The sequence below is a fragment of the Globicephala melas genome, chromosome 17 (genome assembly GCF_963455315.2).
Source record: "Globicephala melas chromosome 17, mGloMel1.2, whole genome shotgun sequence".
Taxonomy (NCBI): Eukaryota; Metazoa; Chordata; class Mammalia; order Artiodactyla; family Delphinidae; genus Globicephala; species Globicephala melas.
The window spans coordinates 21,802,484-21,829,831 of record NC_083330.1 but is presented as its reverse complement, the minus strand read 5'-3'; the positions used below and the strand labels follow the sequence as shown (position 1 = coordinate 21,829,831).

The following is a 27,348-nucleotide window of genomic DNA, read 5'->3' as shown; positions in this document are numbered from 1 at the left end:
TAATGGTGGGGCCCTAACTGATATGACTGGTGTCCTTGTAAGAAGAGGAAGAGATATGAGGGATGTATACACACAGAGAAAAGGTCATGTGAGGACATAGCAAGAAAGCAGTGGTCATCTGCAAGTCAAGGAAAGAGGCCTCAGGAGGACCCCAAACTGCCAACATCTTGATCTTGGACTTCCAGGCTCCAGAACTGTGAGAAGATAAATCTCTTGTTTTTTAAGCTACTGAATCTGACGTATTTTTCTAGGACAACCTGAGCAGACTAATAACAAGGAACAAAAGACTAGACTGGCCATTCTAACTGGTGAAGCTATAGAGCAAAAGGACTGAAAATTGATTCCATAACTTTGGAAAACATTTTGACATTATTTTTTAAAGTTGACTATTTGAATTCCCTACAACTCAGCAATTCTACTCTCAGTATGTCTACTCTTCTACTTATGTTAAATCTTGCACATGTGTACCAGGAAACATTAAAATAAATGTTCATGGAAGTACTGTCCGTAATAGGCCCAAAACAACCCAAATATCATTAATAGAATAATAAACACATTTTCTTGTATTTATACAATAAAATATTGTACAGTAGTACAAATGAATGAACACTAGTTAAAGCAGAGTGGATGAACCTTAGAAACATAATGTTGAGTAAAAAAAGCAAGCACAGAAGACTAAAGTATGATATCAATTTTATAAATCTCAATAATAAGCAAAATCAGATAAAAATTATGTGGATGTTGAACATAAAGCCAAGATCAGAGTGATTTCTTTGGTGAAAGCAGGAAGGTGGGATCAGGGTAGAGAACAGAGAGAAGACTCAGCAGTTTTGATTCTAGTTCTTAGTTTTGGTGGTGTGTTTGCAGTTTTTATTATTTCTCATAACTTACATACAATTAAATATATTCTTTTGTATATTATCTAATAATATTTTAAAAATCCATTATATACCAAAGATAACCCCTAGACATTAATTATAGAGAGTCCACTTTGAAACAACATACATAGTTACTCATAAATCTGTAGTTGAAAGCTTTTAGCTATGAAATTCTTCCCCTTTCATATGAGGACTTTATGTTCCATAATGAAGGAAAATTGTTCCTACTTTGGGACAATTTGCCTTCTTTATTTAAGTGATACTAGTCCTTTGGCTGCCTAGAAATTTTAAAAACAACTGATAACTACGATCTACTGCCTGCAAGAGAATAAAGGAAAAGGAGCATAGGAGGCAATCTCATACATTATTGATAAACACATATAAAGACAATATTGGTACAAAGCTATTTCTCCATATAGCAACTCTGAATTTTAATAATAAATACATATATATATATATATCAAACATTAATAAAAGAATAAAATTATCCAATATGAGTACATTTGCTCTTGTTTTGCAATTAGTTCCAGGATTCTATTTTAGATTATTACTTCATATCTGCAAGAGTTGGGTGTATGTTTGTGTGTTTGGTTTTGTGGAAGCTGCATTGTGCTAAATTTTACATTTCTTTCTTGAATTAAATGGCTTTTGTTATCCCTTGGGAATACTGAAGATAGCAACAGCAGATTACTACCTACCAGTGGAAAAATATAAATAGCAATTTTAGCTGTTAGTGATTCTGAAATTGCCCTTAACTTTGTCCTTATAAAAATGCTCTAAGAATTACGTTTTGCAAATCCACAGATTTACTATCCATATTCAAGTCATTTATGTGGACAAAGTATGTAGCCAGCCTTATCGGTAACACAGGATGTTATAGCCATCAAGCCATCAGCCACTGAAGCCACACCCAAAGCTGCACCCTGAGGGGATTCAGGATGGAGAAAACAGGATACTGGCCCTAGATAATTAAAGTGCATATCAAGGGAATGATTTCCATGAGACCAGATTCTTGCATCTCACCATATATACAAAAGTGCTAAATTTATTAACTTAAGATGTCTAGTTTCTTTAATTAACAGTAATCTTTTGATGTTCCAACTACCTGTTTTTTTTTTTTTTTGCAAGAAATCCTAAATATCCTGTGCCCTCCCTTACCTCTTCAGAACAGTCCCTCAGAGCTATCTGAGAGGCTGTCTCCTGACTTAAGTCCTCTGTATGTCCTCCAAATAAAACATAATTCTCAACTTTTAGGTTGTGCATTTTTTTTCAGTCAACATTTAATTGTATGGCTCATGTAGTTACTATGCCTAAATGTAATGGGATGAGCTGTAAATCATTAAAACTAGATAAATTCTGTCAGCTCTACCACTAGCTGAGATCCAGGCTTTCACCTCTGGATACTTCTGTCATAGACCTTGGCAGATATGGGGTCTGTGTTGGTCTTAAAATTATTCTTAGAATTGTGGGGACTCATTCATTCTTTCAACAAATTTTATTGCTTATATTCTATGTGTCAGTTACAGTGCTGGGTCTTGAAATACAGAAGTCAACACACGAAAATACAAGGATAAAACACATTTTCTACCATATTAATTTTTTTCATTCATTAATTCATCCCTAAGTCATTCAACACGCATCTTCTTATTGAATACTGATGAGGGGTCAAATGCTATGATAAACACTGAGTATATAACTGCAAATGAGATGGATAGGCCCTGATTTTGATGTCACTACTATCTTTTGTCCTGCCATATAATGGGACAGCTTCATTATTCCCTTTACCCTAAGTTTTTTTTTTATTTTCCGGTATGCGGGCCTCTCACTGTTGTGGCCTCTCCCATTGCTGAACACAGGCTCCGGACGCGCAGGCTCAGCGGCCATGGCTCACGGGCCCAGCCGCTCCGCGGCATGTGGGATCTTCCCGGACCGGGGCATGAACACGTTTCCCCTGCATCGGCAAGCGGACTCTCAACCACTGTGCCACCAGGGAAGCCCTACCCTAAGTTTTTATCACAAATTACTAATGAAAATAAAACTGTTAGTGGAGTTTCAACGTGCATAGGTAAATGAGAACACAGAACTCCCCTTTCGCATGCCCCATTCTCCTCCTTCTAACTCCCTATGTGAACTCACTTTGTGCCAAGACCAAGATGTGCCCCAATAAGAACCAAGCTGATTTCCTCACACTGACTGAGGCTATTGCTCACTTAGAAGACTTGATGCTTAATTTTGATGAGCAACTAGAAGACCATGGAGACAACCTATAAAAATGATTTGTCTTGGGAGAAAATACTAAAAACGGTTAATGTGTTGTTCACATGTCTAACCTCCTGGGATTAAACCACAGGCACCAAGATCACCAAGTGTACTTGGCAACAATGAGCTAAAAAAAAAAAAAAAAGCATTGTAATCATTTTCCCCCAAGGCACTCTGATAAACACCACAACCTCTAAGGGAATTGAGAACAGCTTCCTTGTGCGGTAGGTTATATATGCATCTTTTTCCAAGCAGTTAAATCATATCCAGCTATCAGCACACCTTACTTAAGGTGACGTAATGTATGAGATTAAATGTTCCTACCTGATTGGAAACCTTCTTGTCCTCAATTCATTGGCTATACTGGATTTTTTTCTTGGGTCAGACCTTCAGACTTCTACCAGAAATTGTTCCTTTGGGGAAACCAGGCCTTCCCAGAAACTCAGGAAACTGAAATGGAGACAGCAAGAGAGAGGGAAATTATTTGGACATATAGACCTCAATTGTTTGGTTTTAAGTAAACGTCCAAGCAAACATCTTCTAAATGGTATAATAACTTTAGGGAAGTTCACAGTTTATAAGTTTGTGTACTCATAAACTGAACATATTATGATAAGAGTACAGGTTGCATTTTGTGTCTTCAACTCAAGCAAAGACTTCAAAAAAGGCCCAGTAATCCTTTGTTCATTAAGACACAAAGAGAGGGCAAAAAGGGCAAGTTTCTAAGTCTTTTTCTTTAAAATTTACTTCCTTTCTTCAGTCTTCATCAAAATCTTCAGGAAATTAACTTTACTAAAGTTAATTATTCATAAAATAAACATAGGAACCTGTAGAAGACTATTTCACAGAGACCTGTAATGTACAATATCCATTGCATACATGCACCATGAGCTTGTCTTTTCTAGCACTGGCATACACAAAACTCTGTGTGTGTGTGTGTGTGTGTGTGTGTGTGTGCACGCACATGTGTGTCTTTTTTTGTGATGAGCCATAGGGAGAAAATAAACCTATTGGCTGCAATTCAGTGATATAGAAAGATTTAAGGGTACAAGAAAAGGTTACATCAAGTGAAGCAATAAAGTCATGAGGTTGTGGTTCCATAATAATAACAATAGCAGTCTTCTGTAACCAAGGGAGCAGGCTCCTCAAATTATAGTCACACCTGTTAGACCATCTGCCCATAAATTTCACACTATCATGAATGGAAAACAAATGGCACTGTCTCTCCTTCCCTTTATCCATTGGCCATTCTCACATAAACTCTTTTCTCTTCAAGGTCATGCTCTTTCCTATCTGTTTAAAAATATTAGGATTTAGGAGGAGTGATACGTAATGTGCCGTGCCTTGGTACTTGTACCAGTGACAGCTCTGTAAGGAGCATTGGATTATTAGGAGGCTATCAATTGAATTCCCCTAGAAGCAGAACTGAGGCAATAATTTGAATGCAAACTGTTCATCTGGGAGGTGCTTCCAGAAAACTCAGAAGTGGAGTAGGAATTGAGAATGGAGGCATGGAAGGAAGCCAACAGAGGTGCATTACTAAATAAATTACTCCTGCAGGGAACTGCTGCCAGTACTTCAGGGGAGTTCTGTGAAACTCTATAGAACATGTCTCAGAGTTATCCCAAGAATCGGTGAGAAACTTGAAGTACTTATCTTCCAGTCCCCTCCATCCTTGGTTGAAAGCTACACCCAGATACATTAACTCCTGTACACTTCTGGCCTGCCCTAAGGTGGATAATTGCAGGTGGTAGCATGATTCTATCAGCATATACTGGAATGATGAGTGCTGGGGAGATATGAGTGAAGCATTGAAACCATCTAATACAGTCGGGGCAGGAGATATTAATTATTGGCTTGCAAGTCCAAATGGATAACCTTAAATTCCTGGGTTAATGGTTTTACTTTGAGGTATTTAAGCATGATGTATGAGTAAAAATTTCCTCTATTAAATCAAGTTTAAGATCCTAAGTCCCTAATCTTCTGGAAAACCGTGGGTATCTTTTAACAGATTTTTGAAAAGTAACATGATTAAGATTTCAAATTAACCATTCATTCATTCACTCATTCAACAAACATTTATTGAACACCTAAAGTATGCCATGGGTTAAACTAGGCACCAGTGTTACTGTTACTAAAATCATTATCGTGCCACCTAGAATTCAATGTATTGTGACAATCAAATAAGAAAATCCATAGTTACCGTAAAAATTATTACAGAGTGCTATAGGAAGACACGGTAAGACCTTAATTCATGCTGTGGACAGCAGTATATGGGGGATATCAGTAGGGTTTCCTGTAGAAGGCAATTGAAATGGATATGTAACATGATGGAGGGGTGAATTTTTGAGGAAAAGAGAAGATACATTCATGGTTGCCGGAAAATGAATGGTTAAGGATCAGTCCAGAAAGGAGTTCCATTCATAATCAGTATAAGAAATGCTCACTAAGGCTTCCCTGGTGGCGCAGTGGTTGAGAGCCCACCTGCCGATGCAGGGGACACGGGTTCCTGCCCCGGTCCGGGAAGATCCCACATGCCGCGGAGCGGCTGGGCCCGTGAGCCATGGCCGCTGAGCCTGCGCGTCCGGAGCCTGTGCTCCGCAACGGGAGAGGACACAACAGTGAGAGGCCCGCGTACCGCAAAAAAAAAAAAAAAAAAAAAAAAAAAAGCTCACTGGAGTGTAAGTAAAGAAGACAATGGAGAGGGTGGTAGAAGCCATATCATGAATGGACCATGTATGTATAGTAAGTGCTATGGTCTAGTCTTTGTGTTCCCCTCCAAATTCATACGTTGAAATCTTAATTTCCGTAGCTGATGGTATTAGTAGGTGGGGCCTTTGGGAAGTGATTATGGTATTAGTGCTCTTATAAAAGAGACCCCACAGAGCTCCCTAACCTCTTCTGCCATGTGAGGATACAATGAGAAGTCTGTGACTCAGAAGAGGGCCCTCATCTGACCATACTGGCACCCTATTCTTGAACTTGCAGCCTCTGGAACCGTGAGAAAAAAAAACAAAAATTCCTGTTGTTTATGAGCCACCCAACCTGCAGGATAATCTTACAGCAGCCCAAAAGGACAAAGAGAGTTTGGATGTGAGATTTTACTCCAAGAAAGATGGGAATCCATTGAAGGATTTTAACTGGTAACTTAGAAGAGAGAAAAGTTTCCTAACACATCAGGTATTTTTATAAGAAAAAATTGTTTCATCCTCAGAAAGATCATCCTGGAAATACTGTGACTAGATTTCTGGAGAAGCGTGATGGCAGTCCTGGATATAGAAAGATGAGTTAGTAGTCCATTAATATAAGTCAAACATGAAAGTGGATATAAAAAGTGTGAATTTGTGGCTGAGAGTTCTTTTCTTTAAGTACTTGAAAAATGTTATGTCAATGTTTCTGACTCCATAGTTTTAGACAAGAAATATGCTGTCATTGGAATTGGTGTTTCTCAATAAGTGATGCATTGTTTCTGCCTGTCCACTTTCGAGATTTTTTTTTTGTCTCTACTTTTCAGAAGTTTAATTATGACATGTCTTGGCAAGGATTATCTTTCTGTTTTTCCTCTTTGGGTTTGTTCAGAATCTTGAATTTGTGTTTATGTCTTCTAAAAAATTGGGAACTTTTTAGTCATTATTTCTTTGAATACTTTGTCAGTCCTACGTGCTCTCTTTTTTCATTCTGGAACTTTGATGATATGAATGTTAGTGCTTTTGCTACTGTTTACAGGTTCTTGAGATCCTGTTCTTTCTCCCATCTCTACCCCTCAGTCTATTTTTCTCTGTACATTTGGTACATTGTACTGATCTCTTCTAAGTTCATGATTCTATGCTTTGTAATCTCCACTCTACTCTTGAGCAAAGTTTTTTGATTGTTGTATTTTTCAGTTCTACTGTTCTCATTTGTTTTTATTCTTATAACTTCTAGTTCTTTGTTTACATTTTCTATTTTTTCCCATTTCTGTCAAGGAACACATAATTGCTAATTGAAGCATTTATGTGACAGCCTATTTAAAATCCTTGTCTGATAATTTCAATAGATGTTTTATCTCAGTGTTGGTGTATGTTTATTGTCTTTTCTCATTTATTTTGTGATTTCCTGGTTCTTTGTGTCATGAGTATTTTTCAATTGTATTCTAAACATTGTGAGTTATTATATGACTCTGTATCCCATTTAATTGTATTATTACTTTTTAGAAGGAAGTCATCCTATTTGAGGTGTAGTATGAGGACTGGGGGGTTACGTACAGATTTCCATTGGGCCCTACTGACAATACCCCAGCAAAAGTGGGCACTTACATTGTCTCACTGCAGACAGATCAAGTAGAAGTTCAGCTATCCTATTAGCCCTTCTGACACCTACCCCCAAAAGTGGGAACATTAATATCATTGTGTTGCCTTTTAGTAGGAGTGGAAGTTCATCTCCCCAGTAGATTTTTTGACACCAGGGGAGGGGAGAAGTGAAGTGTTTGCTGTCCTTCCTCCCACTTCATTCCTTCTTGTTGATGCCGGGTGTGGGTAGAGGGTCAGCTACCTGCTGGCCCCACTGACACCAGGGGAAGAGGAAGAGAACTGCCAACTAGCCCTGCTTGTGCCATCTCATTCTGTCTTACTGCCTCAGGACGGTTATGGGGATTCAGCACCCCATTGGGTCTCACTGACACCATGTGTTGGGGGTTAGTGGGGTGCCTACTCCCTCCAACCTGTAACATCCTATTCTTACTGATGTCAGGGAGAGACGGAGGCTAAGTCCCACCATTGGACCCCATGACTGTGTGAGGGCAGCCCAGTGTTAACTAGCCTGTCAGGCACCACCTTTGAAAGTCTCTTTGCTAATGCAAAGGGGTGGAGGCTCAGCTCACCACTGGACCACAATGAAACAGCCCTGGTGGGGAATCAGAGCGCTGCCTCTTCTGGAGGGCAGGAGTGGGGTAGTGTGGAAGATCAAATCCTAGCTTGGCCCAACTGAAACCACAGGACATAGGGGATGGGTGCAATATTCCAACTGGCACTTGGCTCGAGTAGAGTGTATATTATTGCCCAAATGGTTTTCTGTCTTTAGCATCCCCTTTCCTCATACTTTGGCTAGGGGGAACGGGGGTTTTTTTGAAGCTTTTTTGTCTGTTGTTCTGTTGGTGGTTATTGTTTGGGGGTTCCTGTAATACCTTCTCCAGGATGTATGGGAAGCAACAGGAAACACAGGGGACTCATCACCATGTTATTCCTCAAGTCCCAAAGTCCCTAGTTAAGTCTGCCTTCTCATTTCCACCTTTCAGTGTCTTCCTATGTTTGTTTGTTGTTATGTTCAGGGTTTTAGTTTTAAGTGGGGGAACCTGGGAGAAATGGGCTACTTCATCTTCTTGGAAGCAGAAGTCTGGAGGCCTATTGATGTTACAAAGTACTGCTGACTGTAAATTAAAATTTGATGATATACACCTTGCCCTTTAAGAATTATTCTGCTAGATGATGTGGCTTCCCAAAGTTGCTACAATTTGATTTTCACACTTCTAAAAGTCAAGTGTTTTGCTGGAGTTGAAATTTAAAGATAAGCAAGAGATGAGGCTAAGATGATCTATGTGGTAACAGATTAAAGTTGGAAACATCAACATACATTCATGTTTAGCTTAATATTGCTTCATATTACCTTAATACACATGTTATGTAGAGAGATACTTATAGATATGTGCATATACATGGGTAATGTACACACATACTATCTCTTTGCTCTGTCAGCTGAGAAGACCTAGAAGCAATGACATCCGGGCAGCAATTAGCACACCCCACACCCAGATCCTGCTGTCTAATACTGTTCTCCACTGAAAAGACCTAGTTATCCTTGAAGAAATAGCTGATTCTAGGACTGGGGCAGTAAATATACAAGATTTATATACAAGACCATCTTATAGTGTCAGAAAGTTAGGAAGTTCCAAAAAAATATATAGGATGGGGATACCTCAGAGTGGCACACGAGCCACTGAACTGAAAAGAGTTCACAAGGGTCAGGACTAGAGCAATTTGAGGAACAAAGCAACTAACGTAGAATTAGATTATAACCCAAAGTATAAAATAAAAATCCATGAGTTCTTCTGATATAAATAAATAATTGGATACATAAGTAAATGCAGGAGAATAGATAGATCTCCAGTGCAAAAGAATTCCAAATAGTTTATGTAGTACTCCATCTTAAGCATAACTCCCTATTCCTTAGCTGTGGGCTGAGCATATTGACTTCCTTCCAAAAAGTACAATATGGAAAAGGGAAAACAGTAACTTTGCAATGGAGAAACCTGAAAAACACTACCTCAGCCTGGTGATCAAGGTCGACCTCAGCATTTATAATGCATATTGATACTTTGTACACTTGATGTGATCTGATAAAATAACCCTTCTACTCTGTGGTCTTCCTCCCCAAAACACATAATCCCAATATTATCATGAAAAATGCATCAAAAAAATTCTAGTAGTGGGCATCCTACAAAAACCTAACTACTCAAAATTGTCAAGGTCATCCAAGGAAAATCTGAGGAGCTATCAAACCCAAGAGGAGCCTAAGGAAACATGGCAACTAAATGTAATGTGATGTTTTGGATGAAATCCTGGAATAGAAAAAGGACATTAGGTAAAAACTAAGGAACTGGACTAAGGTATGGACTATAGTAAATGATAATGTATCAATATTTGTTCATTGAATGTAACAATGTAACATACTAATATAAGTTGATCATCATAGAGGGAAATGGCTATAGTGTATATGGAAACACTTTATACTATCTTCTCAATTTTTCTGTAACAGTTCTAAAAAATAAAGTCTATAAAAACGTTGTGTTTTCTTGTTTTATGATCATGTGCCTGTATTTCCTAATAAATATGTAAATTTGCTTTACCTTCCTTGATACTGACATTAAAGAAAATACTAAGTAACTCTGAAAGAATTTGTAACTCCAATTTAACAAGCAATAATTCTTGGTGTAACTTTTTGGAAGAACCCACGGAATAAATCAAAGGAAATCATCTTTAAAGGCTGAATTTCTTTTCAGTGTTTAATCTTTTATATGATTAATGCATACCACAAGCATGATTCTGTTTCAAAGGGCAGAAAACATTGATTGTAGGCCATGTCTAAAGTACAGTGAAATATTAATGCATGATGCTGTAACAACTTTAATGTATTTTATGTTTTCAAAATGATGAATTGTTATTTCAGTCAATAAAGTATTCACTTTTATACATTTCCTACCCACCTTTTCCCAAAACACCCACAAGGAAATGGTACTATCATCTGATATTAGGTTCATCAATTTAAATTGGGGTTTTTGGTAGCTGTGGTTGCCAATGGTACTGGAATGTGTGATACTTTTACAAATCCTCTCCATGGCAAAATCTGATCTTCACAAGGTAAATCACAGTAGGTGCCTAAAGCCAAATGACATATAGCTTTGTAGCTAGATTACCAAGCATTTTACTTAGAGGCACAATAGAATGTAGAAGAGGCCACTTCTCGTTCTGTCTTTTTCTGCTCAAAGGTCACTCACCACCTTACTTTTTATCAGCCATCTCAGAAGTTTTCCATAAATTTAGACTATATAATGTCACTTAATGTGAATGTAACTCAACATTCTGTTTTAGTACAGCTAATCTCACATTATTTTATTGGTGCTAAATATGTAAATCATCAGCAAATTTTTGTACTTAACTTTTTTTTTTGATGTGGACCACTTTTTAAAGTCTTTATTGAATTTGTTACAATACTGCTTCTGTTTTATGTTTTGATTTTTTTGGCTGCGAGGCATGTGGGACCATGGCTCCCCGACTAGGGATTGAACTCACACCCCCTGCATTGGAAGGCGAAGTCTTAACCACTGGACCGCCAGGGAAGTCCCTGTACTTAATTTTTTTTTTTTTTTTTTTTTTTTTTTTTTTGCGGTACGCGGGCCTCTCACTGTTGTGACCTCTGCCGTTGCGGAGCACAGGTTCCGGACGCGCAGGCTCAGCGGCCATGGCTCACGGGCCCAGCCGCTCCGCGGCATGTGGGATCTTCCCTGTGTCCCCTGCATCGGCAGGCGGACTCTCAACCACTGTGCCACCAGGGAAGCCCATCCTGTACTTAACTTTTAAAAATAATTAAAATAAGCTATTCAACACATTTTTCCTTAAAAATAAAAAGCAATTCTTCTTAGGCTGGCCCTGGGCACATATGTGACTTTGCCATTTTTTCCATGGACTATTTTCTTATCTGTTCTACTGTGTCACATTTGTTCTACCTTCTCAAAAAGAAGCATTTAAAAATTCATCTACGCATTCATGCATTCATACATTTATTAAATAAATCTATTGAACACCTACATACGGCACAGAGAAAAAGGTAGAAAACTAATCTGGTTGCACAGAAAGTAATGAACTCAGTTAAAATTTTTGGTGAAAACAGGTGTTACTCAATCTACTGGAAATTACATTTCATTATGGGACTCACAGACTCAAGGAAAACCAAGACCTAAATAATAATAAAGTAATAAAAGCACTAGCCATTTACTGAGTGCCTGCTTGTACCTGACTCTGAAACTCTAAAATCATTACGGATGTTTTGAGGATTGTCTGATATAATTGTAATCTCCATTTTACAGATGAAAATGACAAGGTTCAGAGACATTAGATTACTTGCCTAAAGTGAAGTGGCCCAGAAACTACAGAACTGGAAATTGAACCTTAGACTTCATAATGCCAAAGTCTGTGCTTTCAATCACAATGTGTGTGTGTGTGTGTGTGTGTGTGTGTGTGTGTGTGTGTGTGTGTGTGTGTGTGTGAGAGAGAGAGAGAGAGAGAGAGAGAATGTGTTTAATAGAGAACTTCTGAGAAATGGCAAGAAAACTGCCAGGTATCCATAAAACAATAAATTAGGAGCTTCTTACTATACAAGTAATTGTTAATCATATGGCTGAACTAAGGATCTCTCACTTTTGAACTAAGAAATCAAAAGCTTCCAGAAGTTGAGTCTAAATTTTACACTTACATAAGATACTTCATACAGAATGCTAAAGTATAATAACTAAAGAGCTCTGAAAATACTGGAAGCATTCGTATTAGTATGATTTCATAATGTGGAAAATAGAGGATTTAAGAAATTGGAAGATGCAGCTGCAGACTCATTTGTTATCATTTCTATGAAGGGCAAGATAAATGAATAAAATGAGAAAAATGAAAAAAGAATGGCTAGCAATTTTAGGTAGTTTGCTTAATCTCCATACTAGGAAAGACTAAGCAAAAAAATAAAATTCTCGAAATTTTATTTTGAAAGAACCTACAAGTGTATGTGGTCTTTTTATACCAAATAACTTGGAATTATGAACTGTCAAATAAGTCTAATCTTCTCTGATGATAAAATTGCTGACTTTATTTGAAACTATGAAATGAAAAATGAGGATAATAATAAGAAATTCTTAAGAAAAGGAGTAGAAAAAACAAAATTTAAGAGTTATGTTAAAAAATATTTTGAAACAAACGTAAAATCCCCATTACTGGTACAGAGCTTTTAAAACTTTATTTTGGTTTTAAGTTTTAATAAATATTTATATGTTTACATAATTACTGTCATAAGGAAGACACAGTTTTAGGTCAGCTTTCTTCGTTCTTTCTTTATCAAGCGTTATTCTATTTTGCTCCATCATCTTGTAATTATAATATAGTAACTGTGTAATTTTCTATTAAGTGGATATAATTTCCTAAACTGTTTTCTTATTGTTAACAATTAAAGGTGTTTCCAATTTTTTGTTATTACAAATGACATGACAATGAGCATCTTTATATAATAATTTTCTGGATTATAAATTATTTATTGGCATAAGCTTCCAGAAGTAGAAGTAGAATTAATGTGTAAAATGTCTTGCTAGACATTGCCGAATTACTTGTCAAAAGATGGAACCAAATTATATTGCAAAAATCTTTGCCAACAGAAGACATTATATATAATTTTTGATTTTGCTAAATTAATAAGTTGGAAACCTATATTCCATTTCTTTGAATTCTTTGATAACAGAGTGCTGCTGGAGGCTGGGAGGGCAGCCATGTCCATGAAGGCTCCCCAGAGTTGGAGCGGGGAAGTGGAAAAAGGTAAAAAAAATACTAATTGTATTTTCCCTCGATTGTTATCTCTCACTCTGTTCTGCCTCTGTGTAGCTTATACCCAGGTAGCTGGAGAAAAATCATGTGGCAGGGCAAATTGGTATTCCAATAAATTAATAATCACCAACTTCAAATGGATTTTCAAGACTGGAAATATTGCTCTGACTTACAGTAAGTTCTTTCTAATTCTCCTTAAGGACTATTTTCTTAGAAGCTTTACCTACCCTCCTCAAATTTTCCTCCATCCTCTCTACTTCCTTCACTCTGAGCTGGTGAGGTGCTTCATAACTCATTAAGAACATAGAAGTCAGTAAACAGTCCACTGCCAAATCCATTAATTCATTAGCATTTGCATTGATCTTTGTATTCCCTTTTACTACAGGAGTTAAAGTTAAAAGGCCATGTGCACTACAGATAGCATTTCATTTTCTCTCATCTTCTCAAGTACTTCACAGCACTGCATTTTCTACAACCCATCTACTCCTTATGAATGATTCTTGCCAAAATTCAACCTCATTCTAGACTAGTAACTCCAACTTAAAGTGTTAAAAACTATACATGTAACATGAAAGCCTCCCTCCTCCCCTAATCCCTGCATATATTCTTTAGCCAATTCATGTCTAAACTTTTCAAAATTGTTATCTTCATATATTTCTATTTCCTCACATCCCATTTACTCTATAATTTACATCCATCTGACTTCTCTCACCGTAATTTCTTTGCCCACTGTCCTGAAATTTTACTTATGAAGGTCACCAGCGATCTCCATGTCAGTATAGCCAATGAATAGTTTTTGTCCTATTTCTAGGCTCTTTCCTTCATTAAGAAAGAAAAACAAAAACAAAAACCGTTTTTTTTTCCTTTATGCTTTCACACTCCCATCATCTTCTGTCCTGGTATATTTTACTGGCTTTCTGTGTTTAATCTGATTTCTAATATTCTATTAGTTTCCTTTATCTTCAGTGGAATATACCACTATATGAAGGATTATTCTCAACAGTTAGTTCTCATAATAACAGTACTAGTAGCAGCAGTCAATACTTCTATAATGCTTATCATGTGCCAGACACTATTCTAAGACACTGTTTAAATACATATATATAGACACACACACACACACACACACACACACATATATATATATATAAGGTTTTCCTCCTCATAGGCCTATGAAATAAGCCTATTATTATACCCATGTTACAAATGAGAAAACTGAGGCAATGAGAGGCCAAGGTCACATGATCAGTACTTGGTGAAGCCCCGCCTGAGTTAATGCTGGAACTTTAGAGTAGACAAGTTAAATAATGTCTCACAGATTGGCCTTAAAAGTGAGCAACATTTAATTAATGACTTGTGAAGTATCAGAAAAAAATGGAACATTTTAAACTGAATGGGATCTACTAAGTCATGTATCAGTAACTAAGAATGACTCTTATTGAATGAAATTATTTTTCATTATTCTTTTGAAAGAAAAATATTCTTGTGTTACTGTTTCAGTTTTTTTTTTCATTCACATATTTATTCATTTATTAGACACACATTTCCTACACACCTTCTATGTGCCAGTGTCTGCTGCAAGCCTTGGAAGATTCAGTGGTGAGCAAAACATTACAAAGTCCTTGCTCTTAAGCAAATGTCCAGTGGTGGAGGAAGACAGAGTAAACATGTAAATAAATTTTGTACAGTGACAGAAATACAACTGGACAATGGGATGGAGAGGCACTGAGGAGGCAGATCTCTTTGGTCAAGATAGTAGTGGTGGCGTTTGAACCGAGACCTTAATGATCAGAGGGAAATTGGTCTGGGTAGAAGGATTAGCCAATCTAAAGCTGGGAGAGCAAGAAGTAGAGCTTGTTGCATCTGAAGGACTGAAAAAGACAACTGTGCCTCGAACCCCACGAAGGTCAGGGAAAGATGCAGTAAGTGACCAGCGCACATGGTCCCTGTGAGCCTGGCTAAGTAGTTGAAAATTTAATCTCTTTACAACAGATAGCCTTTAGAGGTTAGAAGCAGTGCAATAATAGCATCTGATTTGTGCTTTTTAAAAGACTACTTTGACTGTTGAGTGTCCTACAAAAGCAAAATACTTGTGTCTCTATGAAGTGCAGATAGTAAATTTTAAAAAGCCCAATGAGCTCATAAGCAGTTGGTTTACTAACTGTAATCATTTATCTTAACTAAACTTCATTAATATAAACTTGGTGACCTTGGGGTCCTGGGACATATTAGATTAGGGAAACCCAACTATTTTCAAATAGTGTGATTTGAAAAATTCTCAAAATTGTTGGGGTTCAGGAAGAGTTTTTTATTGCTGGGGTTGGATGGGAAGTTTAGAATAAGAAAAGAAAGTATGATGGCTGGCTTCCATCTATTCTCCCTTTCTGTGGGAGAAATGATGGTGGGGTGACTGCTGTTGACCCAATGCTTAAATTTCAGAGCTGGTTCAATCCAGTAAATATTTGCTGAACAACTATTATATGTTAGGCACCTAGCTGGAACTGGGAATATAAAGAGAATAATTAATAATAAAAGCAGGTATTACTAATAAGAGACAGGCACTGTGCTAATGCTTAACATGCACCATCTCAAGTTACATTAATTTACACACTAACCATATGGGGTAGATGCATTTATTACACCATTTTCCGGGTGAGAAATCTGATCCTTTTAAGGGGCTTAAGTTACTTCTCCAAGGTTACACAGCTAGTTAAGGGCATAGGCAGTATTTGGGCTCAGGTCTGGTATCAGCACCAATTCTCTTAGCCATTATGCTCTATAAGGACCTTACTTGAGAAGTTCAGGATTATACATATATGGGCACAACCAACCCTAAGACCATCTGGCAAAACCAGCTGCTTGAGAAGTCCTGGATTTATGTAAGATGCTCTTGGAATGGAGAAGATCGTGAAGGAGGGTCCCCAAAACACACTCTCTTTACTAAGGGGCAACAGAAGAGAGAAAGAATTAGCCTACAGCAGTATGATATTGAGGACCAAGAAACAGTGTTTCTCTCTTTTGTGAATAGTTATTAAATTATTTCTACTTCAAAATATCAGAAAGAAATCACAGAACTATGGACAGTTTGTGGAGCCACCCTATCTTAGCGTGAATCCTGGCAGGTGTAGAGTTCATAGTATGACCCTGGCACCTAAGTGTAGTTAAGTAAGCTTTCATTTTTCTTTAGCCTTAAAGCAAAGCAGCTTTCTGATAGGTATAATTTAAGAAAGTCTTCAAAGGAAATAGTTAAAGTGCACTATCTCAGAGAAAAGCAATTTTGCAAAAGCAAGGCCAAACACACCAATTATTTAGTGAGACTTGTATTGTTATGTCATTGCTCATGTTGTTTCTTTATGCATTTACCTGGAAGAAGGCTTTTAATGTTCAACAATTCTCAAAGAGATAAAGACCCACACTGATGTGTCAGAAAGAGCTTTGCCCTGGAATTAGATCAGTTTAGGTTTGGCTACTTACTAGAATTAGGTAACATTCTTAATCTTTCTGATCCTGTTTCCTATGTGCAAATAGGGATAACACTATCTATTACAGAGGGATGTGGTTAAATTAAATGACCCATGTAAGTGAAATATATCCTTCTGGATTGAGATCATACCTAGTAAATGTTAAGTGATCTGCAAATATTCTGCTTTCTTGAAATGGATGAAACCTGTTATCATGTTCAAGACAATATTTAGTTAAAAGTTACATTTGTTCTTTCACTGACCATCTGCATTTTAACATATTCTAACATATTCTCCTTGATAAATTGTGTCAATATTAGTAACATTTGTCATTTAAGCTATTACTGTTCATATGTTTAAAATATTTCAATGTGATATATAAGTCATTACTCAAAGGGATGCCTAGCTGGCTTTGTCAAAGATTTATTTTAAGTAAAACTAAAAGACACATTTTTCATTTTCACCAAGTTTTATTGAACAGTGTATTCATTAACTGTATGAACTTTCTGGCCAACCCAATACAGGAGCCAAGACATGGAAACAACCTCAGTGTTTTTTTGTGGATGAATGGATGAAGAAAATGGGGTGCATACAACCTACTATTATTCAGCCATGATAAAGAAGGAAATCTGGCTATTTGTGACCACATGGGTGGATTTGGGGGGCATTATGCTAAATGAAATGTCAGACAGAGAAAGAGAAATACTTTATGATCTCATATGTGAAATCTAAAATACTGAACTCATGATAGAAAGAATGGAATGATGGTTGCCAGAGCTGGGGGTTGGAGATGAGGAAAATGAGTGAAGATGATCAAAAGATAAAAACTTCTAGTTATAAGATAAGTGAGTAATGGTGATATACTGTACAGCTTGGTCACTACAGTTAACAATACTGTACTTTATGTTTGAAAGTTGCTAAGAGAGTAGATCTTGAAAGTTCTCATCGCAAAAATAAAATTTGTAATTATGTGAATTAAGGTGAACTAAACTTATTGTGGTAATCATTTCACACTATATATATGTATCAATCATCACATCGTACACCTTGGACAGATACAATATTATGTATCAATTAAACCTCAATAAAACTGGAAAAATTTCATTTATATTTTAGCATAAATATATCACATTGGGTTTCTTGACAAGATTAATAATAACTATAAATAAAAGGAAATAAGATGTTGTTGTTGCTGTTGTTTGCTTTTCCAGAGTGCAAAACACTAAAAAGGGGGGAGGTGAGTATGGGCTTGCAAATGCTGCTCCATGGGCCCTAATGCTGTGATACAGACATTTAGTCCAGATCTGAAAGAGAACTTGAGTCATTTCAACAAATCTGCAAAACAGTCAGGTTCAAACATGAAGAGATGAATAGATATCAGTAAATTCTTTTTCACACTGCAAGAAATCTGCCTTCAGCTTTCAGCAAAACCTCAGTTTTTGGGTTATGAGGGTAACAGTTCTGAAGCAACCAGTACGATGCTTACACCAGTGCTTTCTCCCCACGATGAATAAGTTTTCAGTCTCCCCACCAGTGCTCATCCCTTCTCCCCTTAATGTCTTGGCCAACATTCAACAATCAGCCCAGAAAACTCTTTTCCAGTTTCATTGCCTGTACATGACCACGTTATTTCAGTCACCTTGGCACATTTATATTACCTACTTCCTAAGGTAGGTATTATATATATGAGATTTTAAATAAAAGAATGCCTGTACTTAATGCTCAACTCCTAGCACAATATGAATATTCCATAACTGCTGACTAGTATTATTATTTTATCATTTACATTAAAACTAATCTGTACTTTCTTTCACACACCCATGTTCTTTGTCCCCAACTGGGGTAAAGGAAATAAATGAACGTTTATTGATTATCTACAGTGAGAGCATAGAATGCAGTGTAGGCTATAGAATTAGTGGTGTTCAAGCCTGAAACTGACCTGGATTTGAATTCCAGACCTCTCACTTACTTAGACTTTACTACGCCTCAGTTCCCTTACTGATAATTAGAGATAATAGACATTTCAGGGACCATGGTAAGGATTAAAAATATTATAATGTTTGGATCCAGAAAGGGCATTCATTACCTCATTTAATGTAAACTGTTAGATAATCTGATTGAGTTTTGAGAATCTGATAACGGCTCTGCATCCTTTTGCTAAAAATAATTAGATAGGTAGATAACTATTCATAGCATTTTGCATATAATTCCAGGGCTTTGCTAATATGAAAATCAATTAAAGGTTTTAGTTGGCACAAAGAACTCAAAGAAATTGTTATGGGGCAAGAATTATAATTCTTCTTGAAATATAGACTATCATCCTGGAGAAGAAAGAACAACATTTCAATGTGGTCAAATTTGGGTCAAAACTATGCACTTCCATAATGGTGTTTCTACCAGGTCTTGATTTGACTGGGATTGAAATTTCTGACATTACTGTCCCCAACACAGACTTGAAAACCTGGCAGACAATCAAGTGCAACCTATAGTTAAAGGTCGCTCATCTAAAAAAGTGGGTATGTTACTACCATTCTGACAAGAGCATTATGAAGATTAAGAAAAAGCACAGATAAACTCTCCTAACACCTGACAGCCAAGTAATACATCTTTCAGCTCTTTCAATTCTTTTTCCTTCTTACCTTACTTATTTCCTTCCCTGGTCCGAGTTCTCACTGTGTTTCATGTCCCACAAAGCTGAAGTCATTGTAATGCTTTTACTCAGAAATCTCATTTAACATTTAGCATAGTAAATAAGAAAGCCTAAGAAGTGATTCAGGTAAACTGCCATTATTACATCATTCTGGTAACCTGATTTGTCCAGAAATGTAACTATGTGATTCTCCTTTACTTCTAGTTGCTCACCATTCATGGGCACAAATTGAGTGTATATCAGATATATTAAATTCCTGGAAAATTATCTGTGGTGTGATTTGGGGTTCTATTTGTGTACTATAGCTTTCCTAAAACTAAACTATTATCATTTCTACCCCTCTTCTGTCTGAAAATCCTCAAAACATAATTTCTAATTAATAGCTATACTAATTGGCATTATAGTCATTCTTTTTTGCTTTTTCTCTGATTATATCTTCTGACTTTTAAGTCAATCAAATGGGTTCTCTACATATGAGGAAGTTCAAAGAGGAAAATAGGATGAGTAGGGTAAGAAGACATTCACACATAGAATCAGTGGAAGCCTCAGCAGTAACAAAACTAGTGAAATTAGAGCTAATTAATTAGCAGTCAGGAAAATTTTGTCATGTGCTGTCATTAATTGGTCAACTAGGGTAATTAGGCTTACAAACAATAGAAAGCAAAGAGTGGAAAATCTTTTGTTTCCGCCAGCTTCTCCTGCTTGTTATCAGTGCAATTTTCTCCTAGTTTATGAAACAATAACAGTTCGCTATTAGAATTTAAATGCCATCAATATAAGATATGGAGATATGTGAAGCCTACTACACTTTCTTCGTAAACTAGTACTATAGCATCATAAATTTCACAGTAGAATGATTTAGTTGAAAGATAAAATTCATGCAGAGTACACTATTTGTTTAAACTTCAAAAAAAATCAAAAAGGATTGCTATATCTTGGCGCACTCTTCTTTGTAGAATACGTTAGAGCCGGCCTTTTTTTGATTAAGAGCTACTGTTCTGTAGAGAACACTTTTTTCGTAATCATAATCATCAGGCAAATCAAGGATCTGACTTCCTTAGAATCAGTGTTTTTTTCCTCACTTCTTAACAGAGAACCGAACAGCTGATAAGAAAACTAAAATACCTCTTTTTTTATTGATGTATAGATGATTTATGACATTATATTAGTTTCAGGTGTACAATATAGTGATTCAATATTTTTATAGATTATACTACATTTAATTATTATAAAATGATGGCTATATTTCCCTGTGCTGAACAATAAAATCCCTCTTTTGTTAAAAAAATAGCAAATGATGGAATGTTAGAAAATTAATTTATTTCCCATGAATAATGATCAATAACTATGGGACACTGGCCCATGGAAGTTAAGAGGCTTCTTTTTCCATGTGATTCTGAATACAAAATGTATCCATATTCAGGAATCGTTTTCAAAGTGAATTTTTTTGGTACCTTAATAATCATAATGGGTACTAAGATCAATTTGTTTTAACACTTATGTAGATAAGTGTTAAATATAAAATGGTAAAATGTAGGGTCTTTTCACTTTTTAATTTTAACTCTGTATATGAGACAAAGAAAACTAACCGCTTTCTATCATACTGTAGTTTTTGCTCAACTACTACTACCAAAATTCTTGAAAGATAGTATTACCTGTTTGTGTCTTTTCAGAACAACCCCCTTGCATACCAGTGCCATAAAAAAATCAATAGCCTTGAGAGACCTTTCAAGGAAATCATTGTTATTGATTCATCCCTCAAATATGACCTAATTTAGCAACAAAATGTTGCTGAAGTTTATTGTTTCTTCTCAGTGAATTAATAACTCTGGAAGATTTAAATGTCTTTTCCTACATGACAGAGATGGCTTCTATACACATACACAATGGACACATACACACAAATAACATCCTGATATCCATTTTACACCTGTAATTCCACTCTGAATTCTCCCTGCCATTAACCAACTCAAATCCACATTATTCAACTCCTTTCCCTTGCTGGATGGATTGGGTTCAGGAAACAAGGAGCAATTTTAATGTCCTCTTTAGTAAACCTACACCCTATTTATGAACTAAGAAGAAATAGTTTTGGTTTCTATTTTCTGGTATCTTGAGCCTTTCATATGATTGCATCTCTCCAACTATATAGCTTGCAGAATTAGTATTATGATTAGAGATGCAGAAAAGTTTTGATGCCTAAAAATGTCTTCTCACCTACTAACTCATGGTTGGCACTCAACTCTCATCCCTTTATCTCTGAATCTCATCCCGTTACCTTAAATCTTTTTTTCCCATTAAAATTCAAATACTGGTTGTGCTTTAAGATCGTAGTCATTTTTACCTCAGCCTGAATGATCCAAAAGCAAGTTTTGATGATGTGAAAGAGGGAAGACAACTTGAGGGCATAAGTGTTCTGCAGAGGGTATTAGGGAATAGAGAAGACAGAGCAATAAATAGACTCACAGGGGAAACTCAGAAAGTGGAGCTTGATGAAAGAAGCAAACATCACGGTTTTGCTAAGGTCTATTATAATTAGTTGTTATTCGTGTGTAAAAGTTTGCCTAAAAAGCATAACCTATGAGTGATGTGTGCCCCTGCAGATTACGGATGTATAATATAATTCAAACAGTGCAAGGAACACACAGATTACCACATGGCCTCAGCCATGCTCCATTTTGTAGTCTGCCCACTTTGAGCATCAGAAAATGGATTGTAGAAATCTGGTTCATCTTATTTTAAACTTCTCATTCCCCAAATTTGAAATAGTATTTATTTAAAAACTAGGCTCTTTAAAAAGATCTCAAAAACCCTATAAAGTATTCATTGAAAAGAACCTAACATTTACTACTGTAGTACATTATGTACAATTTATTGACTATTTCTCCTGAATATACATTTATGTATTTCATAATCTAACATTTATATTAAGTATAACTATAATATGATTGTGGTGCCAACCTTGACAAAGCTGGGGAAATCCTTTGCTACAAAAATATGTCTCTGCCTTATATGTTTGTTTCAGTATTAATTTCCACATTTGCCAGCAAGATACTTTTCATCCTACTAAACTAATAGGCCACTTAGTTGAATACTGGATAAAATACAAATTGCAGAGAATTCTCCATTTCTGTTTATAATTTTAAAAATTTCAACTAAAAGTACAAAGCTTTTATCAATTTCTGTAACTTGCTCTCTTCCTAAACCTACTTGCTTCTTACATCAATATTTAAGTTTCTGGTTTTAAATAACTGTGACTCTCCTTTAATGTGTCCTCTGTTAAAGGCTTTCTCTCCCTTTAGAATTGATAGTAGGAGAAGTGGTATTTTTGTGGGAAGAAAACAGCATCTTCTCTGCTACTCAGCCTTAGGACTATAGAGCTACATCCTCAGATGTATAATCAAAAACCTGGCCTGGCATCAACTAGTGGGATTAAAAACCACTTTTTCAATTCCTTGCAATTAAAATATTTACATCAACTTCTCTTTGTTTTAAGGATAGCATATAGAACCCAGTGTGGGTGTAGCTCATGATTCTGCTTCTCTGACTCATGATCTTAGACTTCTTGCTTCCAACTTCCTCATGAATGTGCCCTTTAGCAATTGCTGGGGGCCAGGTTTGTTTACTGCTACTGGTTTCCAACAGTTCAATGCCCTGAGGCATCTCTTGAAAGTATTTCTTTGCTACAAAGTATTTCTCTCCCCTGCCCTCACCCCACTCTCGGGTTCTGTTGCTTATTTAAGGTTTGCATCTGTAAATAGTCCTTTGGGTTTGTTTCCTTGGTGGACTGGCTGTCTTCCAAGATTTTGTTGTTAATCTTGTCAGACATTTTAAAGATGACCTTTTGGTGTTGTTATAAAACTTCTCAAGAAAAGGAAAACAGAAGTGCTCATCTAACCCTCTTCTAAAGACTATGCAAAAATGCCAGTTGTTTTAAAACATTATGGCTGGTGATATAAATGGCTACAGCATATTATATCTGCACCTGCATGTTTTTAACTTCCAGAAACTAAAAATCAGCTCTGCAACATGCAATCAGACATGAAGAAACAAACAAACAAACAAAAAGCCAGTACTGAAAATTTTCTGCATGATATGTGAATGTATTGGCCAACAAGCCTGCTAATTCTAATATTTACATAAAGACAGTAGTCAAATAACCAATGCAGTAAAACAAACAATTCTTCTATGAGCAAAAAGAGTGATGCTACTTAGAGTTGATGGACATGAACTTTAGGAATTTTAGAGCTGAAAATAATCTTGGAGGCCTCCTTTTCTAGATGAGGAATATGAGGTCTATGGTGGTTAAGTGAATTGTCCAAGCCAGAGATGGGACTAGGGTCAAAGTTGAGGTCTTCTGCCAGGGTGTTGAGCTTACTCTTTGAACTTGCTGGGTGTTTACATATTGCATCAAGAGAGCCCATGTGTACTGGATTTTCTTCCATTTACTAATAGAAGTAAGTTAGTGCCTTTACAGGTATTGTAGTATAAAATCAGCCCATTCAGTCAAACTAGTCAAAAATTAGTCAATCTAGGAGTCCCAAAGCAACAATGCTTTGTAGGCTTTTTCTTTTCTTCTTTTTTTCCCACTGGAAATGGGAATTAGATAGATAATGCATGTTTGTGTGTGTGTGTGTGTGTGTGTGTGTGTGTGTATATATATATATATATAATATCTTGTTCAAATTTAAAAGAATACACTTTTTATAGTCTAATTATGTATGACATAAAAATAGAACATGTTGTTAATCAAATATATTTGTAGTATTTATTTTTGTAAGTAACTTCCTTTCTTTATCTATCTATACAGTTTTAAAGATAATGGGACGACACAGAAATATTATTCATTTTCAAGCTAACACTGATAAACAATGTTTTGTAAGTGCCCTAAATTATGTAAAGACTAAAAGTTCCATTGTTCTATCTATCTATGGAAAGTGGTTGATGTTTAGCTATGAAATAATGTTGTATCAATCTCAGGAAACAATTCTTAGGTTAAAAAACTCATTTTCCCCATGATGTCTTTTCACAAAGATTTAATTCAAAGAATTTGCCTTTGTAAGATCTCGATCACTTTTCACCATTGTTCCCATGCATGTTCCTGTTAAGGGTGCCTGATTCTGTTGCTAAGCAACCTTGCAGACTTGTTGGGGCATGATGATGAACTAATAATTATTTTAAATATGTCTGTTTGGATAGGGTCTTTTTAAGAATATTGTGATACTTTTGTCTAAGAGGCTGTGTAAGAGGGTTCTTCATTTCAACTTACAGTTCTACAGGAATATAAGTGATAGAATGATGTTTTCCAGAAGAGTTGGAAGAATGCCAAGAGTACACTAGAAAAGCACTAGGTCTTACTTCCTCCCGGTATGCTTTTTTTCTAGAAAAGGGTAAAAATCAGTCAGCTGACAAGCCAAGAAATTTACCAAAGGATTTCAAAGAAATATGAGGCACATCAATATTCCTTTTATTGATTAGATTAAATTATTATTTTTTTCCTTCTCATCCCAAATTCTTAAGAAAAATTGTCAAGCCGTATTATGTTGAAAAATAAGTCCCATGTAAGCGAGACATGGGTATTTGAATTTTATCAGGCTTCCAGATAAAACTAAATTGTTGATTAAATCCTCTCCATCCTGCTTGCTCTTGTCCCAGACATCCCTCTCCAGTTCAGGAATATCCTCCTTTAAATAGCTTATTTAACCATATGGGACTGATGCCAGTGGCCTTAATATTTTCTGTACGGTATACTGGGATATATAAGGGGACTACCATCATATTTCTAGCATGTAGTGAGATTTAGTAAATAGCATTCCCAGTGTGTATCTGGAAAAACAAAAAGGTTGTTCCTTTAAACAATCTTCTTTGGTGATAAAGCAAAGAATCAAAGGTATTTCATTACTAAAGAATCAGAGAATGTCCTAACTCTAAGACAAGAGCACTTCTAATGTCATCTCAATATCCATCCAATCCAGAAGCAGAGCTGATGGTGCTACCAAGAGACAGAGTCTCCTTGTGGTGACACCACCTTCAAAAGTTTTGGAAGGTACCCCCAAACATCACCAGTTTTCTTTACAACCTTGCTTGTCTCTAGTATTTAAAGATACATCTGATACTTGTTGATTCTATTTATATTTTGAGGGTGATCCCTTCTTAGGGATATCATCTCATATGCAAAGTTAAAAGTATTGATCATTTTTCTCTCCTAAACTTAAACTATTATAATTTATGTTTAAGGCAGCCAAGTTTAATAGCTTTATGACTTGGGGCCATAAAGGTGAGTGTTTAAATCTTGGTTCACTGTTTTGTAGGTGGTATATGGCCACTCCAGGTATCAGTTTTCTTACTTATAAAATAGGGTTTGCAGTGCTTTCTTCACAGATAAAGGATTAAATTTGATATGCTAACATAGTGTCTACCATATGGTGTACATTAAATGTGAGCCCTCTTTCCTTTCTCCACTGGGTGTGGCCAACTTCTAGTTTTCTAGGATTTACTAGAAAATTTCATACCTTCTAGGAATATATGGCTTCTGATCATATTCCCTTACCATCTTCATTTTACTAAACTAAAAGCTCTTAATTTTTTTGTAATTCCCACATTCTTATTTCCTATCTCAGCTACTTTTCTGTTAATTTTTTAGAATTCAGTTTATTTTAGCAGGCATTAATTGAGGTAAGGAATTACGGTAGGTCCTGTGGTTACAAATGTAAACAGGATCTCTGTTCTCAGGTACCTTATAGTCTAGTGTCAAGAGTAGTAAATAGACAAAAAAATTGCAATTTGACCCGATAAATTCTGTGATATTGGTAAGCCTGTGACAACACAAGTGAAATATCTAAATCAGATTAGGGAGGATGGGAGATTAAAGGTAAAGGAGCTTGCTGTACTTGTAGGCTTTTCTCTAGAGTTGGCAAACATCTGTACCTGTGTTCAAGGTTTAGATTGACCAAGACAGCCTTAACATTCCTTTCAGCTTAATAAAACTTTAGACAGGTTTCTTCCTGACTTATAGGCCCTTGACCTCCCCTTATTTAGAACATTTACTCTAAAAAACATGCAAATTCTTTTTTCACCCCTTTGACACGTAAATCTTCTTCTAGTAATCTTGCCAGATTTACAACCCAGGAATGTCTTTCTCAAGGACATGGGAGCCATTTTTCGAAATGCGATCATCAAGAAAGATAGCATCACATTCTCTGTGGCAGGGCAAGAGTCTAACTTCAATAAGTGCTGATTAGCAAACACAGATGGCCTAATCACATTAACCAGTCTCCTCCTAATGTCCTCCAGTACCAGTCCACTAGCTCACTCCAGAACTGATAAACTCTCCCACCTTTTGTTTCAGCAGAGTTTAGTCCAATCTCTTTACAATTGCAATAGTTTTGAATAAACTTTCCCTTGCCTGTTTAAGTCTGTCCTTGGACAGGATGCATCCAGGTTTTGTACAAGGGAAAAAAACTGATTTTTGCCCAATAATCTACTCACTGATGCCTGACACTTGGTCAACTTTTGTAACTGCTGATTAAAATAAGTCCATCATGTCAAGGTCTAGGGGGAAATGTTTTCAATGGCTCTAAACACTTTGAGCAGTGATAAATGAAATCTCTGAGTTCACCATCTTCTAACTGGAACTAGAATTATTTTTCCAAAAATATATTTCTTTACACTTATGCACAAAATGAGCCTCTGCCTCAAAGAGACTGTGAGTAGGCTCAAGTATCCATTCGTCCTAAAAGCTTTATACTCATTCTTTTGGTATTTCAATTATCTCAAGTGTTCAGAATCATGAATAAAGTTGGGTATAATTCATGAGGATGTTAATCAACTATAAATTAGTCAACAAGGGCTCCCCTTATTATACTCTCCATGAAGCTCTCTAGAGGATCAGCTCAGGTACTGGCCTCATGCGCAGTCTAGATTGAGAGAGGATTTCAAATAATTGATGGTTTTAGCCAAAATTTTGAATTCTAAAAATGGATGGAAATTTG

At 36.2% G+C, this 27,348-nt stretch overlaps 1 protein-coding gene across 2 annotated transcripts in view; it reads right to left on the bottom strand.

Annotated features, from left to right (window-relative positions):
- Nucleotides 1-27,348, bottom strand: part of PKIA (cAMP-dependent protein kinase inhibitor alpha) — a 95,735-nt gene that overhangs the window by 29,657 nt on the left and 38,730 nt on the right. Inside the window, exon 2 of one of the 2 annotated variants that reach the window (XM_060287346.1) lies at nucleotides 3,462-3,587. The exons of the other annotated variant lie outside the window; for it this stretch is intronic. The gene's annotated coding sequence lies outside the window, so the exon portion shown is untranslated. The remainder of the gene's footprint in view (nucleotides 1-3,461; nucleotides 3,588-27,348) is intronic. 2 annotated transcript variants of the gene reach the window in all.